We start from the raw sequence: 19921 nt of genomic DNA, 5'->3' as shown, positions 1-19921 counted from the left end.
GATGAGAAATTGAGGTTTAGTCAAGTTAGCTGACCACTTCAAGAGCATACTGCTCATAAATGGAAGAGTCAGGATTTAAACCCAGTGCCCACAGATGCCTCGACCATCTTTAATCCAGTGGATTGGAGCAGGGATACAAGAAAACTGTCCACGGATTTGAATATAGGATTATTTAAATGAATCCATTTCCGCAGTGTCAGCATTCCTGTGTTCTCTTTTCCAAGAATCTTCCTTTTAAGGGTGGCTTCTCCTTTCCCATCTTTTTTTCCACATTCTTTCTCCTGTTTTTTCTTTTAAGTACAGAGATAATCGAACATTTTGGGAGGCTAAGGTGGGCAGATCACTTGAGCTCAGGAGTTCGAGACCAGTGTGGGCAACATAGAAAAACCCCTCTCTACCCAAAATACAAAAATTAGCTGGGCGTTGGTGGTGTGCACCTGTGGTACCAGCTACTCAGGAGGCTGAGGTAGGAGGATCGCTGGAGCCCGGGAAGTCAAGGCCACAGTGAGCTGAGATCATGCCACTGCACACCAGCCTGGGTGACAGAGTGAGACCTTGTCTCAAAAATAAATTAATTAATTAATTAATTAATTTAAATTCAGGAACTTGCTCTGACACTTGGGCTGGAGTGCAGTGGTGTGATCATAACTCACTGCAGACTTGAACTCCCAGGCTCCAGCAATCCTCCCACCTCAGCCTCCTGAATAGCTGCGATTACAGGCATGAGCCACCACATCCACCTAACATATTTTTTGTAGAGATGGGGTCTCACTGTGTTGTCCAGGCAGCCTGCCCACCCCTGGCCTTAAGCGATCCTCCCACCTAGGCCTCCCAAAGTGCTGGGATTACAGATATGAGCTGCCACTGAACCGTTCTGCTTCTTAGCATTTCTCTCTTTGTCCCCAACCCCTACTCAAGTGCATTGCCTGGGGGCTCAACCTCCAGGGCTCTGAAGCAAGGGACGGAGTGATGTTCCAATGGCCAAGAAGCAAGCCAGGTGGTTTTCAATCCGCTTTCAACAAAAGAGGAGTGTTGTTGCTGCTGCTAGTATTAATCTGCTGGAATTGTTGCGAAACAGTTTTTGGTAAAACATCATCACATGATTTTTGGCATTTACATTGAAAGCAGTTCAAAGAATTGAGCAACACTGTTTTATCAAAACTCTGTTCATTCTTATCTGCTTACCTGTATTTGCTAAATAAATAAGCGGATGTTTTTTAAGAGCGCTTAGTTCTCTAAAAATGAAAATTAGATCTCTGGTGAGTGCTAAACACTGCCTCCTTCTAGCAATAAGCAAATTATAAATTTGTTAAAAGAACTGATTGGAAAAAACCCCAATCCATGTCATTAACACATCCATTTCCAAATCAATATTACTTTGTGTTTAATTATTATCAAAATTTGCTTTGATAAATTGTATATCACTATTAATAGTAACAATCTAAAAGATTATTTTAAACACATAGTGTCCACTGGTCAAAAGAGATTTGAAAAAAATTTAATCAAGGTACATATTTCTTTTTTTTAATGTTTACTTTTTAAAAAATTTTTGTATTTCCATAGGTTTCTGGGGAATGGTATTTAGTTACAAGAGTAAGTTCTTTAGTGATGATTTGTGAGATTTTGGTGCACCCATCACCCAGCAGTATACATTGGATCCGATTTGTAGTCTTTTATCCCTCACCCCCTTCCCACCCTTTCCCCCTGAATTGCCAAAGCCATTCTTTTTTTTTGTTTCGCTCTGTCACCCAGGCTGGAGTGCAATGGTGTGATCTCAGCTCACTGCAGCCTCCGCCTCCTGGGTTCAAGCAATTCTCCTGCTTCAGCCTCCCGAGTAGCTGGGACTACAGGCAAGCACCTCTAATGCCTGGCTAATTTTTGTATTTTTAGTAGAGATAGGGTTTCACGATGTTGGCCAGGATGGTTTCGATCTCCTGACCTCATGATCCACCCGCCTCGGCCTCCCAAAGTGCTGGGACTACAGGCGTGAGCCACTGCACCTGGCCGCCAAAGTCATTCTTTTCCCTTTGCATCCTCATAGTTTAGCTCCCACTTATAAGTGAGAACATACAATGTTTGGTTTTTCCATTCCTGAGTAACTTTACTTAGAATAATAATCTTCAGTCCCATCTAGGTTGCTGTGAATGCTACTTATTCATTCCTTTCTGAAGGAAAGAATATGCCCGGCCAGTTCACATGTTTTTAAATGGATGAAGGTGCTGAGTAGTATTCCGTCGTATACATATACACCACAGTTTCTTTATTCACTCATTGATTGATGGGCATTTGGGTTGGTTCCACATTTTTTGCAATTGTGAATTGTGCTGCTATAAACATGCATGTGCAAGTGTCTTTACACATAATGACTTCTCTTCCTCTGGGTAGAAACCCAGTAGTGGGATTGCTGGATCAAATGGTAGTTCAACTTTTAATTCCTTAAGGAATCTCTATGCTGTTTTCCCTAGTGGTTGTACTAGTTCACATTCCCACCAGCAGTGTAGAAGTGTTCCCTGTTCACCGCATCCACACCAACAAAGATACATATTTCTGATGCAGAAGAGTCTACCTCTCTCCTTCCCTGTCCAACCTCATTCTCTGTTCTTTTTCCGTTTGCGAGCTTCACACCAGCTTTGCTGGCCTCCTAACTCTTCCTGTAATGCACCAGCACCTTCCCCACCCCAGGGCCTTTGCATGTACTGTCCCTCTGCCTGGACTGGTCAACCTTCAATAGAATTATGGCTGCCTCTCTCACCCTCTGCCGTCTTCACTCTAAGTCACCTTCTCAGGGAAGGCTTCTCTGACCTCTGTATCTAAAATTTCTCCTTCTTCCCCTCAACGCTTTTCTCCTCCTGCCCTGCCTGCCTCCCCCTTACTCCCCCAATCACTGTTATACTTATTTGTTTTGTTTATAGATCAACTAAAATGTCAGTTATATGAGAACAGGAGCTTTTATCTGTTTTGTTCACCTGGTGTCCCCAGTACAAAGCCTGGCTTGTAGCGGACGTTCAATACACTGTATTTAGATGAATGGAGGAATGAGCAAATGAAGGAATGGATGAATGAGTTTAATCAACATTAGACTCTCAAGCATAAATATCTATTACATTAGACTAAAACTCTGTGGGGGACAGTGCTTTTTGTGCAATGCAAATACAAATTCAAGGAGAAAAAAGAATGCCACAAAATTTCCGACTGTTAAAGAATTTGTTCACATGTTTTTGTTGTTGTTGTTGTTTTGGTTTTTTTCTTTTTTTGAGATGGAGTCTCACTCTGTCACCCAAGCTGGAGTGCAGTGGCACGATCTTGGCTCACTGCAACCTCTGCCTCCTGGGTTCAAGTGATTCTCCTGCCTCAGCCTCACAAGTAGCTGGGACTACAGGCATGCGCCACCACACCCGGCTAATTTTTTGTATTTTTAGTAGAGATGGGGTTTCACCATGTTGGCCAGGCTGGTCTAGAACTCCTGACCTTGGGTGATCTGCCCACCTCAGCCTCCCAAAGTGCTGGGATTACAGGTGTGAGCCACTGCACCTGGCCAGTTCACATGTTTTTAAATGGATGAAGGTGGAAATCAAACCACTGTGGAATTTGTAGTCCATTGGATACATGTATAAATGCATATAAAGAAATATAAATGTATTCCTTTTAATTGTCAATATTTGCAATCCCCTGAAAACAAAATTGGCAACTACTTCAACTCATGCTGAAAATTTGAGATGTCAACTTGCAAACGGGTGAGGGTCATGTGATACCACCAGAATGGCTAAAGTGTAAAATGGGAAATGCCAAGTGCTGGCGATCAGAACTTGCCTTCATTGCTGGTGAGAGTATCAGATGGTGTATGTGGAAATCTGCTTGGCAGTGGCTACTGGAACTGAATACTCACAAACTGCAGCATCCAGCCATTCCACTCCTGGGTACACACCCAACAGCAATATGCACACACGTTCACCAAAAGGCACCAGAAGCTTTGCAGCAGCACTGTACATAAGCTCCAAACTGGAAACTGCCCAAACACCCATCAACAGTAGATGGAAAAACGACATTGCGGTAACTTACACAATGGAGCACACTCAGGCATTTAAAATGAACAAACAAGGCCTGCACACAACCACACGGATGAATCGCACAACCGTGATGTTGAGTGAGAGAGCCAGGCACAAAAAGGCACGTTTTGCACGACTCCATTTACGTAACATTCAAAACCCAGCCAAATGAATCTGCGGTGTGAGACGTGAGAATGGTACTGGAGTTCCCTCTGGGGACGAGTTAGAGACTGGGAGGGGCCTAAGTGGGGCTCTGGGGATGTGGACGATGCCATATGTTTTGCTTGGATGCTGGTTGCATGGCATGTTAGCCTGCTCAGGCTGCGATAACAAAGTACCCCAGACTGGGTGGCTTAAAAAGCAGGTGTTTATTTTTCTCATCATTTTGAAGGCTCAAAATCCAGGCTCAAGGTATTGGTAGGGGCGGTTTCATTCCAAGGCCTCTCTCACTGCCTTACAGACGGCTGTCTCCTCGCTCCGTCTTCCCGTGGCCTTGCTTCTGTGTGTGTCTGTGTCCTCATCTCTTCTTATAAAGACACCAGTCATACTGGACTAGGCCCCACCTCATGAGCTCATTTTAAATGGATTAATTACCTCGTTAAAGACACTATCTCTGAATACAGTCACATTCTGAGATACGGGGGGTTAGGACTTCAACATATGAATTTGGGGTGCTGGTTGGGGACACAGATTGGTCCCTAATCCCTGGGAAGTTTCACTTTGTACAAATCCCCGCAGCCCTCTGCCTATGGTATGGGCCCTTTATGTATGCCTGTCCTGCTTCAATAAAGATGGTGTGAGGGGCACATGGTTTTAAGGAATTCTGAACAAAACATAGAGGTTGCTCTGACCGTCAAGTATGGTGTTTCCTCCAAAGGCTGTAGAAATATGCCTGGCATAAATCACAGAAGGCTATGAACAGCCAGAGAAACGGAGCGTCTGCATCAGACTCCAGGGAAGAGCTCCCTGGAGGTGGGGGCGCTGGCCAGGCTGGTCTGTACCATCCCCAGCAGAACAACTCCTGGCCAGCCCTCCCACAGGGAGCTCTCCAGCCCCCAGATGCCTGCTTTTCTGATGGTGCAAACCAAGCTTCAAGCGTGGGATGCCCTGGCTCCTTGGCTGTGAGCACTCTCTCCCCGACACAGCCTGACCCTGCTGTCCTGTCCCTCAGGCCTGGCATCACCCCACCCTGGTGGGGCCGTTTTTCTTTCTCCTGCTGAGTAAAGTGTGAAACAGGTGAAAAGCCTGCAGGCAGACAGGAGGCCAGCCAGCCAGCCTCGGGCAGTGCCCCAGCCACCTCGTGGCTGACTTCCGTTTCCATACCAGTGACACTCAGAGGACACTGGGTAGAGCCAGGGTACCTGAGAGGGATGGCAGGGGGGATCAGGAGAGGCCCACTGGGATCAGTGCTGTGTGATATGACTCGGGCTCTCTGGGCTGCAGCCTCCTGCTCTTACGTTCCTCAAACCCCCAAGAGGGTTTCAGGAAGAGTCACACTGAGGTTGTGAATGGTGACAGAAAGACCAACAGCCCCTTCAATGGGTACCACCCTTCACGGGTTGCAAGTTGCTCTCCTTGTCCCTCAGGGAGCAGGTGCTAAGGCCAGCACCAAGGGGGAACCTGAGACAGAGAAGAGTCAGTCCCACGACTGGCCAATGGCAGAGCTGAGAGCTGAGACCTGCCCTGAAGCCCCGGTGCAGATTCCAGATCCGGCCTGGGATGCACCAAGGGCCCTGGGTGCCCCTGGGGTGGAGGGAGAATTCCAGTGCAATGATTGGCATTTCCAGAGAAATAGTGACACTTCTCTCAGCCAGCACCAGGATTCCCTCACGAAAACCGGGATTCCTTGGGAACATTGCCAATTACCTAGAATTCCTGCAGGATTTGTACGGTATCTTCAGAGACATTGACATTCTTATGGACAATGATAGTTCTGAGGAAACACTGAAGTGTCATTAGAATTCCTTCAGAAACAAGTAAAAGGTCTTTTGGAAATAGGGACATTTCATAAGGAAAGGCTGGCATTCCTCAGGAATTTGGGCTGTCCTCTCGGGAATGTGTGCATTCTCATGGGAATTTTGAGATTTCTCTGAGGAACGATGAGACCCTCACAGGAGGGCAGCGGACTCCCCCAGACAGTGATTCTCTCCAAGGACACGGAGAGACTCCCCAGGGAGCTGCCTTCCAGTCTGGAGCTTGCTTCCCGGGGCTTAAGACAGCTTGAGCAATCAGGGGAAAGGGATGGGCTCTTTCCCATGCATTGTGGATATTCACTCAGAGCAGAGACCCGCCCCCCAAGAGACACACAGACAAGTACACACACGTACACACACACAAAGCCACATACAGTTACATGCACAGATGCAGTCCACACAGACACACACAGGCACCTGCACAAAAGCACACACAGACACAGACACACACCAGAACATACATGGACTCGCACTGGCTTCAGGAAGTCACACTCCTCCCAAAGTTGCCAGCCCAGATGACTTATGGCCTCATTCCCCTCAGGATTCCAAGGCGGGGCCCTGGATGCCCTCCCCACCCCCGTCCTGGTGTCAGCCAGAGTGACTGGTGCTCCAGCAGCCCTGCTCAGGCCTCTCAAGGCTCTGCCCACCCCTGGCCCTGGCCCCCACTTGGCCTGCCTACCTGCTACTTAAGCTTCCTTCCCCTCCTGGATCTTACTCCGGAGGCAGGTGCAGGAGTCCCACAGGTCTTGGGTGACCGGAACCACATCCTAGGTAAGGGCCCTGCCCTCCCTGCTCTCAGAGCCCTGGGGAATGCGCAGGTGATGAGGAGGAAAGAGTTGGAGCCCTGGGTCCCAGTCCTGGCTTTGTCACTGACCTGCCAGGGAACCCAAGGGCCTCAATTTCCAGATCTGCAAAATAGGCACTCTCGGTCTTTTGTATATTTTGTCTGTCAAACAGCCGACGCCTGACCTGAGGGAGAACCAAAGCCCACTCAGCCAGGAATCCAAACCATGTCAGCTCATGGACGTTTTGTGTTTATTTTGCTCATATGTGTTCCTTTTTAAGACAATGCCGTTAATTCTGGGGACAAAATTTCTTGCTCTGATAATCAAAAATAATGATTCCAGCTAGGAACGGTGACTCACGCCTGTAATCCCAGCACTGTGGGAGGCTGAGGCAGATGGATCACCTGAAGTCAGGAGTTCGAGACCGGCCTGGACAACATGGTGAAACTCTGTGTCTACTAAAAACATAAATTAGACGGGTGTGGTGGTGGGCGCCTGTAGTCCTAGATACTCCGGAGGCTGAGGCAGGAGAATTGCTTGAATCTGGGAGGTGGAGATTGCAGTGAGCTGAGATTGTGCCACTGCACTCCAGCTCAGACAACAGTGTGAGACTCCGTCTCCAAAATAATAATAATAATAATTTCATCAGCAGCAGAAAATTGTAATCTGTCGAACATGACTAAGAAAAGCTCCCACCTGGGGGTAGGGACATAAGGACTCAAAGAGATGGTGCAAGGTGAGTGCTGTGAACAGGGCCTGGCGCTTAGAAAATGTTGTCGTCATCACTCTATGGGCTCCCCCATTAGCCCCGAAGAGAACAGGGTCCCTGCTTTGCACAACTGCTTTGTGTGCACAGGTCCCAGGTGAGAAGAGAGCACCTTCACTTCCAGAAACGAGTTCATGCCCGTACTCTGCAGGCGGGAAGCTGCGTGAGGAGCCATTCACGGGGGTGATGGGTAAGTTGAGTGTTTGCAAACAATAGTTGTTGTCTTTCCATTTCTCTGTCCAATTTCTGAGAAGAGAGAATTCCTGCCTACTTTGTCTGTAGGGTTCTAGAGCAGACATGGAAAGACTGCCATTGGCTATACAATATGCCACTCTTTTCTATGTACTACCAAGAAAGAAAACACACTGCTACCTAAACACATTGATGGTAAGATGCATTCTGATTTCCAAGAGAGTAAAATGAGAAAAAGATATGTCTTCAAGCCAATGAAACATGGTGTAAAAACCATGACGGCATCATCAAGGTAATTGATACGAACTCCCAGGCCTTAAGGGGCAAGGAGTGTCCTCCTTCCCACTGTAGTCTTTCTTTTTTTCTTTATTCCATGTTTTTGTTTGTTTGCCTGTTTGAGAGACAGGGTCTTGCTCTGTCACCCAGGCTGGAGTGCAGTGTCACCATCTTGGCTCACTGCAACCTCCACCTCCACCTCCTGGGTTCAAGCCATTCTCCTGTCTCAGCTTCCCAAGTAGCTGGGACTACAGGCGTGCGCCACCATGCCCAGCTAATTTTTGCATTTTTAGTAGAAACGAGGTTTCACCATATATTGGCCAGGCTGGTCTCAGACTCCTAACCTCAGGTGATCTGCCCACCTCGGCCTCCCAAAGTGCTGGGATTAGAGGCATGAGCCACCCTGCCTAGCCTATTCCACGTGTTTTAAATGGAGGTTTAAGTTGTATGCAGTAAAAGTTGCAGTAAGAAAGACAGTCTTTTGCTTATGTGTGCACTCTTGCAACCACTACCCAGATCAAGGGACAGGACTTTCCCAATACCCAGAAAGAGCCCCTTATTGCCCCACTGCAGTCAGTACCTGCCCCCAGAGGTGACCCCCTCTTCTGGCCTCTATCTCTGTGGGCAAGTACTGTCTGCTCCTGAACTTCATAGAAAGAGCCATACAGTGTGAGCGATTCTGTAGCTGGCTTCTTTTGTTCAATGTCATGTCTGTGAGATTCCCCTATGTTGTTGCCTGTGTCAGCTTTCTAGCAAATACATCTGTTTTTCTATAACACATTAAACCCAGTTCAGAATGGGCACAAAAGGGCATAAAGAGGGAAATAATAGACACTGAGGGCTCCAAAAGGGGGGAATAAGGAAGGGGAGTGAGGGGGGAAAGATTACCTATCGGGTACAATGTTCACTATTAGGGTGATGGGTACACTGGAAGCCTAAACTGCAACATTGCACCATGTGTCTCGAACTCCTGTCCTCAGTTGATCCACCTGCCTCGGCGTCCCAAAGTGCTGGGATTACAGGCGTGAGCCACCACACCTGGTCCATTGCACCATTTGTTATGTGCAATATATCCGTGTAATAAACTGCACAGATAACTCCTACATCTATTTTTTTAATGAAAAATCAGAAAAAAATAGAAAAATCTGGTTCAGAAACCCAGGCTTCTCCTCTCTCCTGCCCTCCCCGCTGGGGTGCACTCTGGCAGCAAACAAGTCCCCCTGGCCTGTGTGTTGGCTATGACCAAGGCTCACCACTCAGTCTGCAGGGTGGCCTTGGGGGATCCTGCTGGAGCCTCCATCCCTCAGCAACCTGAGGCCTGGACCCTTTCTTTCTAGCATGTGTCACCGCCCTGCATGAGGGCCACACGTTCAGCATCCTTCAAGCGAGAGCTCAGATTTTCCCGTTCTGTATCTGCCCTCCTTATGCCCCAGATGGGCAAGATCTGCCCTAGTTTGCTGTTCTCCAATCCCAAGCACGCTGGGCCCACCTTCCTTCTCCACCCAGCTCACTCAGTCCTAGGCCTGGGTTTGCTTGAGCTCTCAAACTGGCAGTCCCAGGGATGTGTGTGGGTGTGTGTGTGCACGCGCGAGAGACAAAGTGTATTTAAACAATTTTACAATTTTGAATTAGTTTATGGTGTTTTAAAACCAAGAGCTTCAATGCATCCTCTTGACAAATTGTTATTGAGTGTGTACTGTGATTCAGGCCCCTTTTCAGAGGCTGGGAATACAGAAGTCAACAAAACAAGGACCTGGCCAAAAAGAAACTGACATTTTACAGGTGTTTGCATTAGAATAATAAAATAATTCCTGCTTCTCCTAGTAATGGAACGTTTCATCCAGAATGGGTACACATATCCTACCTGGCAACAGTAAGAATGGATCCCAGATCAGTGGTGACCTGTTGACCAACTGTTGTCTCCACAGGCACCTGCTCTGAACATGGGGATGTTTTTGTGGACTTTCCTCCTCCCTTGGTACCTGCTTAGCATAAGCCATGCTCAGTTGGGAGGTGCCAGGTCCCAAACAGGTAAGCCATCCCATCTTTCCTGGAAGCTCCTTCCAAAGAGATTTCAAAAGAAGCAAAGTTTACCTCCATTGGACAAACTGTCATCTGTCATCAAATCTGATTCATTAGAAGAGCTTAGATTTGCAAGTGTCACAAGAGGCAACTGGAGGCAACTCAGAGGTTCCTAATCTCCTTTAGATCACCTCTTAGTGTCTAGGTTATGTATTATATTAACACAAACCACATGCACTCTCTGCTGTCTTAATCATAGTATTCCATTCTTACACTTAGTTCCCAGGTAAATCTTTCTAGCCTTAATCACTGATTATCTAAGTTCCACGAGATTGCAAATAAGAGCTTGGCCAGTTGCTTTGGGACCACATATCACAGATTTATAGCTTCCAATTTTACAATAAAGAACTCTTTAAAAATCACCCGTATGCTTCGAGTCCACAGCCTGACCCACGTTTTCTCTGAAAATTTCTTATCTGTAACCCAACTCCTGGTACCAGTTTCTGTCTTAGTTATTGGTTTGGTTGCAAGGAGCAGAAACTTTTCTGACAAAAAAGAAAACAGTAAAACAAAAATTGTGAAAAGGGAAGTAGAGTTATCTCACTGATCTCAAAGTTTATACATCCCCTGGACCTCCCAGGGCATTAAAACCAAGATCTGGGAAGCTAACAACAACTAAAGCAGCCACGGTGCTTCTTTCTGATTCTCTGAGCATAACTGTATCACTGTTTTCTCTTTATTGTTTATCTGTTCCACCATAGATGGCCCAAGTGTGGTCACCACCATGTATCTGACTTTTCATTGTCTCCTGGGTCAAGTGCTCAAGAAAATCTAGTGCAAGATTGAGTCTCAGTTCTAAATTTGCAAGGGTAATTCTTATCCTGATTCCTGAGTGTGGTCACAGAGCTGGTTCTGGGTTGAGCTCCTTACTCCTATGTTCCTAATGGGAGTGTGTAGCCTTGAGTTCACTTATGTGTCTCTGTCCAAACAGGTAGTAGAGATGGAGGTCTCCTGGGCAGCAGTGGTCTCTTGGGTACAGGACTTCTCAAGAATGGCCAGGTGCTCGGCAATGGTGGTGTTCTTGGCACAGGCCTTCTCAGTGGGAATAACCATCAGGCTGGGGCCAACAGTGGTTCCCCAACTACAAGAGTTGCTGCTCACCTCTCTGAGCCAAACCACCTTGAGAATGACCAGGAATACATTTATCTGAGTTCCTCTCACGCCGAAGACACCACTGAGTACAGCACCAAGTCTAGGAAATCCAGGATGTTCCAGATGCCCACTCTGCTGCCCACACCCCCAGTGAGAATGGCTGCTTCTACTCCTACTCCATCTGTGAGAATCCATGTGACCAATCAAGACACTATGGGTAAACTTGGTCAGAGTGAGATGGGTGGTCCAGGCTCTACTGACAAAAGTGCTGTGATCAGTCAAGGATCCTTAGGTCACAAAGGCATGACTACCCCTGGACAATTAAGTCAGAAGGTTATAAAGAGTCTTGGCTGCTCTGACCACAAGTGGATGACCCAATCTGGCCATACAGGTGTGGGTGGTATGAGCTTTTCAGGCAGTGGTCAACCTTCAGATGCTCTTTAGGAAATGCTGTTATGTCTGGGGTGGCTTCACCTGGCAGTTATGGTCAGTATGGGGCTGAATCATCTGATGATTTGGGTCCATCTAGGGCAGGACTTCTAACTGGTCATCCTGGGACTGGGAAAAATGATGATTTTGGTCAGTCTGAGGCAGGGTTAAAGAGTTATCAGACTGGTGGTAGGTCATCTGATTATGGTCAAACTGGGGATATGTCATATGAGTATGGTCAGCAAGGAAACAAGTCATTTGGAGGGTATGGTCAGTCTGGGGTAGAGTCAATAAAGAGTCAGCCTGAGCCTGGGTCATCTGGTGGCTTGGGTCAATCTGGAGCGGAGCCAATGAATGGTAAGTATGGGGCTGGATCATTTAGGGATTTGGGTCAATCTGGTGTAGGTTCAGTGAATTCTCAGACAGGCAATAGGTTTCCTAGTGGTTATGGTCAAACTGAGGCTGGGCAATCTGGTGGCTATGATCAGTTTAGGACAGGGTCATTTGGAAGGTATGGTCAGTCTGAGGCAGGGTCAATAAATGTTCAATCTGGGTCTAGATCATCTAATGGTATGGGTCAACTTGGAGCAGAGTCAATGAACAGTCATCCTGGGGCTAAGCCATCTGGTAGCCATGGTCAGTTCGGGACAGGGTCATTGGGAGGGTATAGTCAGTCTGGGTCTGGATCATCTGGTGCTTTGGGTCAATCTGGAGCAGGGTCAATGAGTGATCCAACTGGATATAGGTTATCTAGTGCTTATGGTCAAACTGGGGCAGGGTCACTAAATGGTCAGTATGGGGTTGGGTTATCTGGTAGTCTTGGTCAATCTGGGGCAGGGTCAATGAGTGGTCAGACTGGGGATAGGTTATCTAGTGATAATGGTCAAACTGGGGCTGGATTATCTGGTGGTCTTGGTCAGTCTGGGACAGGGTCAATGAGTGGTCAGGTGGGAGACAGGTCATCTAGTGGTTATGGTCAAACTGGGCCAAGGCCACTAAATGATCAGTCTGGGGCTGGGTTATCTGGTGGTCTTGGTCAGTCTGGGGTAGGGTCAGTGAGTGGTCAGACTGGGGATAGGTCATCTAGTGGTTATGGACATCTTGGGACAGAGACATCTGTAAGCTATGGTCAGTCTGGGGCAAGGTTAATGAATGTTCAGCCTGGAGACGGGAAAACGGGTAGTATTGATCAATCTGGGGTAGGGTCAATGAATGGTCAGCCTGGGCCAGGAACATATGCTGGTGACAGTCAGTTTGCGCTAGGAGCATCTGGAGGATATGGCCAACCTATGTGTGGGTCACCTAGTCGTTTTAGTCAATCTGAGACTGTATCATTGAATGGTCAGCCCAGAGTTAGGTCATCTGGTGTGTTGGGTCAGTCTAGGGTTGAAGCAATGAATGGTCAGCTTGGGGTGGGACTGTCTGATGGCTCTGTTCAATCTAGGGCAAGGTCATCAGGAGGAAATGTTCAACTTGGAGAAGGGACATCTGATCGTGAAATGCATTCTGGGGCTGGATCATCTATAAATTCTGGTCAGTTTGGGGCTGGGATATCTGTTGGCTATGGTCAGTCTGGAGCTAAGTCACATGACAGTCATGGTCAGTCTGAAGCTTGGTCAATCTGGAGGTTATGGTCAATTTGGGGCTGGAGTATCTTTTAGCTAAGACCACTCAGGAGCTAGGCCACCTAATGATTATGACAAGTCTGGGGCTGGGTTCTACTTAGGTCATGGCCAGCCTAGGCATGGCATCCCTGGCCCCTCTGGTCCACCTGGGGAAACACCATCTGGAGATCTTGGCCACATGGGATCCCCAGTGGATGATAAGCCTCCCCAACACAGGAGTCCAGTCAATGGCAACACACTGCCTCCCCTGGTTCATGATGGTCAAGGAGGGGGTATAGGAGCAGGAGCTGGAAACACAGTCAGTCAGCAATTGCCAACAACTGTCTTCAACAAAGACCTCCTGGCTCAGGAAGGGCTGCTTGGAGCCATCATTCTCAACAACTAGAATCTGGTTAGGGAGAGAGAGATACTACTTAAGATCCTCCTGGGCAGCAGGACCTTACCTATTGGAAAAGATCCCCTGCCGGAGGCAGCAGGGTCTCTGGCTCTGGAAGAACTGCTCTGCAAGGGTTCTCTGGGGGACCTCTGTGGCCACAGGAGTCTTGTTGGCATCAACAGTGTTCTGAAGAGCACTCCTTTCGGGAAACTCAACAGCTGGTAAGTTTAAGTCCTTCATCAATAAAATAGTTTCCCAATGCATTGATCAACAAGGGTTCTAGGTGCTCACTATGTGTTGTGTTGGAGTCTGACTCACCTAATTGGAAGGCAGACAGTAAGAAGGCAGCCTCAGACGCCGCCTCCTCCTGCAAACTCTCAGCCCACTGCCCAGCATCCCCTCATTATGGCTTCACCCCTTGGATTTATGAAGGTTTGTCTAAGCTTCCATTAAATTACAAATAGCACTGAAAAGGGGTACAGCAGAAGCTCTTCCCAGCTAGTACTTTAGTTATTATTTAATACCCCAGTGGTTAAAAACAGCATCTTTGTATGCTAACACCGTAATTTCCAACGGATGCTTTGAATTTGACATCTTAATTTTCCTTTAACTTCTTAATTAACTACAAAAGTGTTAGTTATCAGCTAATGCTTTTCTTGTCAGGATTTGGAAATGGGATTTAGAATGGAAATCTAGGTCAAGGATAGGAAGGCTCAGGATAGAAGAAAAGCCATGTTGAAGTTTGAGTAATAAGTCGAGAAGACTGGGAAGTTCTGCTTTTCCACTTCACCTTGCTCTTCCCATTCTTCAGGCTCAAAATCGTCAACTTTGATATCATCCAGGTGGCATGGAAGAAGGTCTATCCTTTACCCAACCTCCAACTAGAATTTCAGACCAGGTTGACTATCAAACTCCCAGGGTGAGTAACTTATTCATGGCAAGAGAAGCCAGGTGGAAGAGAATTCTTGGAGATAGTAGGCAGTTTTTTTTAAATGTTTAATTTTTGTGGAAACATAGTAGGCATATATACTTATGGGTTACATGAGATACTTTGATATGGGCATGCAATATGTAATAATCACATCATGGTAAATGGGGTATCTATCCCCTCACACATTTATCCTTGCTGTTATGAACAATCCAATTATACTCTTTTAGTTTTTTAAAGTACAATTAAATTGTTATTGACTATAATCACCCTGTCGTGCTATCAAATACTGGGTCATATTCATTCTTTCTAATGATTTTTGTACCCATTAATCATCCCCTCCCCACTCCTATCACCTCACTACCCTTCCCAGCCTCTGGTAACCACCCTTCTATCACCATGAGTTCAACTGGTTTAATTTTTAGCTGCACAAATAAGTGAGAACATGCAAAGTGTCTTTCTGTGCCTGGCTTATTATATTTAACATAATGATCTCCAGTTCCACCCAGGTTGTTGCAAATAACAGGATCTCATTATTTTTATGGCTGAATACTACTCCATTGTGTATATGTACCACATTTTCTTTATCCATTCATCTGTTGATGGACACTTAATTTGCTTTCGAATCTTGGCTATTGTGAATAGTGCTGCAACAAACATGGGAGTGCAGATATCCCTTCAATATACTGATTTCCTCTTTGGGAGTGTATATACTCAGAAGTGGGATTACTGGATCATAAGGTGGCTCTATTTTTAGTTTTCTGAGGGCCCTCCAAACTATTCTACATAGTGGTTGTACTAATTTATATTCCCACCAACAGTGTACAAGGGTTCCCTTTGCTCCACATCCTCGCCAGTATTTATTATTTCCTGTCTTGGATAAAAGCCTTTCTAACTGGGGTGAGATGATATCTCATCGTAGTTTTGATCTGCATGTCTCCAGTGATCCATGATATCAAGCACCTTTTCATATGCCTGTTTGGCATTTGTATGTTTTCTTTACAGAAATGTCTATTCAGACCTTTTGTTCATTTTCAAATTAGATTATTAGATGTTTTCCTATAGAGTTGTTTGAGCTCCTTATATATTCTCGTTATTACTCCCTTGTCAGATGGGTAGTTTGCAAATATTTTCTCCCATTCTGTGGGTTGTCTCTTCACTTTGTTGATTGTTTCCTTTGTTGTGCAGAAGCTTTTAAACTTGATGTGATCTCATTTGTCCACTTTTGCTTTGGTTGCCTGTGCTTGTCAGGTATTACTCAAGAAAGTTTTGCCCAGACCAATGTTCTGGAGTTTCCCCAATGTTTCCTTTTAGTACTTTTATAGTTTGAAGTTTTATATTTGTCTTTAATCCATTTTTATTTGAGTTTCATAAATGGTGAGAGATAGGGGCCTAGTTTCATTCTTCTGCATATGGATATCCAATTTTCCCAGCACCATTTATTGAAGAGACTGTCTTTTTCCCAGTATATGTTGTTGGCACCTTTGTTAAAAATTAGTTCAGTGTATGGATTTGTTTCTGAGTTCTCGATTCTATTCCATAGATCTATGTATCTGTTTTTATGCTGGTACCATGCTGTTTTGGTTATTGTAGTTTGCAGCATAATTTGAAGTCAGGTAATGGGATTCTTCCAGTTTTGTTCCTTTTACTCTGGATAGCTTTGGCTATGCTGGGTCTTTTGTGGTTCCAGATGAATTTCATAATTATTTTTCTATTTCTTTGAACCATGTTATTTGTATTTTGATAGGGATTGCATACAGTCTGTAGATTGCTTTGGGTAGTATGGACATTTTAACAACATTGAGTCTTCCAATCCATGGACATGAAATATCTTTCAATTTTTTGGTGCCTTTTTAAATTTCTTTTGTCAGTGTTTTATAGTTTTCATTGTAGAAATCTTTCACTTCTTTGGTTAATTCCTAGGTATTTAATTTTATCTGTGGCTATTGTAAGTGGGATTACTTTATTTTAATTTCTTTTTCATATTGTTGATTGTTGGCATAAAGAAATATTACTGATTATTGTATGTTGATTTTGCATCCTGCAACTTTACTGAATTTGTTTATCGGTTCTAATAGTTTTGTGGTGGAGTCTTTAGGATTTTCCAAATATAAGATTGTATCATCTGCAAGAAAGGACAATTTGACTTTTTCTTTCCAACTTGGATGCCCTTTATTTCTTTCTCTTGTCTGATATCTCTCTCTAGCTAGGACCTCAGTACTACGTTGAATAACAGTGGTGAAAGTGGGCATCTTTGGCTTATTGCAGATCTTAAAGGAAAAGCTTTCAGTTTTTCCCCATTCAGTATTATACTAACTGAGGATCTGTACATATGGCTTTTATCTTGCTGAGGTATGTTCCTTCTATACCCAGTTTTTTTTGTTTTTTTTTTTAGGGTTTTTATCGTGAAGGAATGTTGAATTCTATCAAATGCTTTTTCGGCATCATTTGAAATTATCATATAGTTTTTATCCTTCATTCTATTGATATGATGTATAATACTGATTGACTTGCATATGTTAAACTATCCTTGCATCCCTGGGATAAATCCCACTTGGTCATGATGAATGATATTTTTGGTTTGCTAGTATTTTGTTGAGGATTTTTACATCAATATTTATCAGAGATATAGAGATATTGGCCTGTAGTTTTCTTTTTTTGATGTGTCTTTGTCTGGTTTTGGTATCAGAATAATACTGACCTCATAAGAATGACTTTGAAATATTCTCTCCTGCTCTATTTTTTGAAATAGTTTCAGTAAAGTTGGTATTAGTTCTTCTTTAAATGTTTGGTAGCATTCAGCAGTGACGCCACTGGGTCTTAGGCTTTCTTTTACTGGGCGATATTTTATTATGGCTTCAATCTCGTTACTTGTTATTGGTCTGTTTAGGTTTTGGATTTCTTCATGGTTCAATCTTGGTAGGTTGTGTGTATCCAGGAATGTATCCGTTTCCTCTAGGCTTTCCAGTGTATTGGTGTATAGTTGCTCATAGTAGCCAGTGATGATCCTTTGAATTTCTGAAGTATCAGTTGTAATATCTCATTTTTCATCTCTGATTTTATTTATTTGAGTCTTCTGTCTTTTTTCTTAGTTAGTCTGGCTAAAGTTTTGTTCATTTGATTTATCTTTTCAGAAAATCAACTTTTGTTTCATTGAACTTTTGTATTGTTTTCTTCATTTCAATTTCATTTATTTATGGTCTAATCTTTACTATTTCTTTTTTTCTGTTAACTTTCGGTTTGGTTTGCTCTTGCTTTTCTAGTTCTTTAAGATCCATCATTAGGTTATTTATTTGAAGTTTTTCTTCTTTTTTTGATGCAGGCACTTACAGCTATAAATTTTCCTCTTAGTACAACTTTCACTGTGTTCCATATGTTTTAGTATGTGGTGTTTCTATTATCATTTGTTTCAATAAATTTCTCAGTTTCCTTCTTAATTTATTCATTGACCCACTGGTTATTCAGGAGCATATTGTTTAATTTCCATGTGTTTTTACAGTTTGCAAAATTCCTCATTATTGATTTCTCATTTATTTCATTGTAGTCAGAGAAGATGCTTGATATTATTTCAATTTTTAAAAATGTTTTAAGACTTGTTTTGTGACCTAACATATGGTCTATCCTTGAGAATGATCTGTGTGTTGAGTAGAAGAATGTGTATTATTCAGCTGTTGGATGAAGTATTCTATAAATATCAATTAAGTCCATTTGTTCTATAGTGCAGATTAAGTTCCGTGTTTCTTTGTTGCATTTCTATCTGGAAGCTCGGTCCAATGCCAAAAGAGGAGTGTTAAAGTTGATCTCTCAGCTTTATATATCTGGGTGCTCAAGTGCTCAGCAACCTTAGAACTCTACCTGGTGTTCCATTCTACTGCAGCTGAGCTGGCCCTCAAACCACAAGGCACAGCCCTTCTGCTCTTACCTGCTCCTTCCACAGGCAGAGGAGCCTCTCTGGTGGCCACTACCACCACCAGCCACGTGAAAGCACACGCCTTCCCTTATAGTGCCCCGCCTACAGCGAGTGTTGTGTGCTACCTTTTCTGTGCTCACAGCGAGAGATCCTGGACAGGATCTCTGTCAAATCACTTCCCATGCCATGTTGTAATTGTCTGCATATTGCCTGTGTGAGCTCTACAGGAGCAGAGACTGCCTTAGACTTATGCCTTAGCCCATGGGAGTTCTGCCAGGCCACCATCCATGGTCACTTAAAGCCCAAGGGCACTCGAGTCAGCTTGTGGAGAATGCTGCCACGCCTGGGACTCATCCTTCAGGGCAGTGGCCTCCCGTCTGGCCCAGTGCAGGTCCACAAATGTCTAAGAGCCCAGGTCTGGATTTGGGGACCCCAAGAGCCTATGTGGTGCTCTACCCCTCTGTAGCCGGGCTGGTACCTAAGGTGCAGGACAAAGTTCCCTTTATGTTTCCCTCTGCTTTTTTCAAGCAGAAGGAGTCTTTCACCATTGCCACTATAGCTGGGAGTGTACTGGGTCTTACCTGAAGCCAACACATCTCAGAGTCTCACCCAAGGCCCTGACGTAGCACCTGGATATCACTGCTGGTTATTCAGGGCCTAAGGGCTGTTTATTCAGCAGGCGATGAATCCTCCCAGGACTGGCTCCTTCCCTTCAAAGTAGTGAGTTCCCTTCTGGCCCAAGGTGTGTCTAGAAACGTGGTCCAGGAGCTAGGGCCTGAAATGCCAGCCTCACGACTCTGCCTGGTGCCCTATCCTATTGTGGCTGAGCTGATATCCAAGATGCAAGACAAAGTCTTCTTTACTTTTCAGAAGGCAGTTTTTTAACAACTGACAAAATGGCCTTTGGTTATTCTTAGCATTTGCTGACAATTCTTGACAATATCTGCCTAAACAGCTTCTTAGAGATGGTTGTTAACAGAAAGTTAGGTGTGAGATTAATGTTTTTCTTTTTCTGCTATTTCTTTATGTCTTATTGTAACAAACTTGGGGAGAAAAATAAAATATGGCAGAAAAAAAATCCCTAATCTGGACAGGCATGGTGGCTTACGCCTGTAATCCCAGCACTTTGGGAGGCCAAGGCACATGAATCACCTGAGGTCAGGAGTTTGAGATCAGTCTGGCCAATATGGTGAAACCTCCTCTCTACTAAAAATACAAAAAATTAGCTAGGCATGGTGGTGGGCACCTGTAATCCCAGCTACATGCGAGGCTGAGGCAGGAGAATTGCTTGAACCCAGGAGGCGATGGTTGCAGTGAGCCAAGATCGCACCATTGCCCTACAGCCTGAGCGACAGAGCGAGACTCTGTCTCAAACAAACAAACAAAATCACTAATCTTGCAGCTTGGAGACAATGACTATTAACAGTTTCATTTGCTTCTT

The sequence above is a fragment of the Symphalangus syndactylus genome, chromosome 24 (assembly GCF_028878055.3).
Source record: "Symphalangus syndactylus isolate Jambi chromosome 24, NHGRI_mSymSyn1-v2.1_pri, whole genome shotgun sequence".
NCBI classification, from domain to species: domain Eukaryota; kingdom Metazoa; phylum Chordata; class Mammalia; order Primates; family Hylobatidae; genus Symphalangus; species Symphalangus syndactylus.
This window is presented reverse-complemented; position numbering follows the sequence as displayed.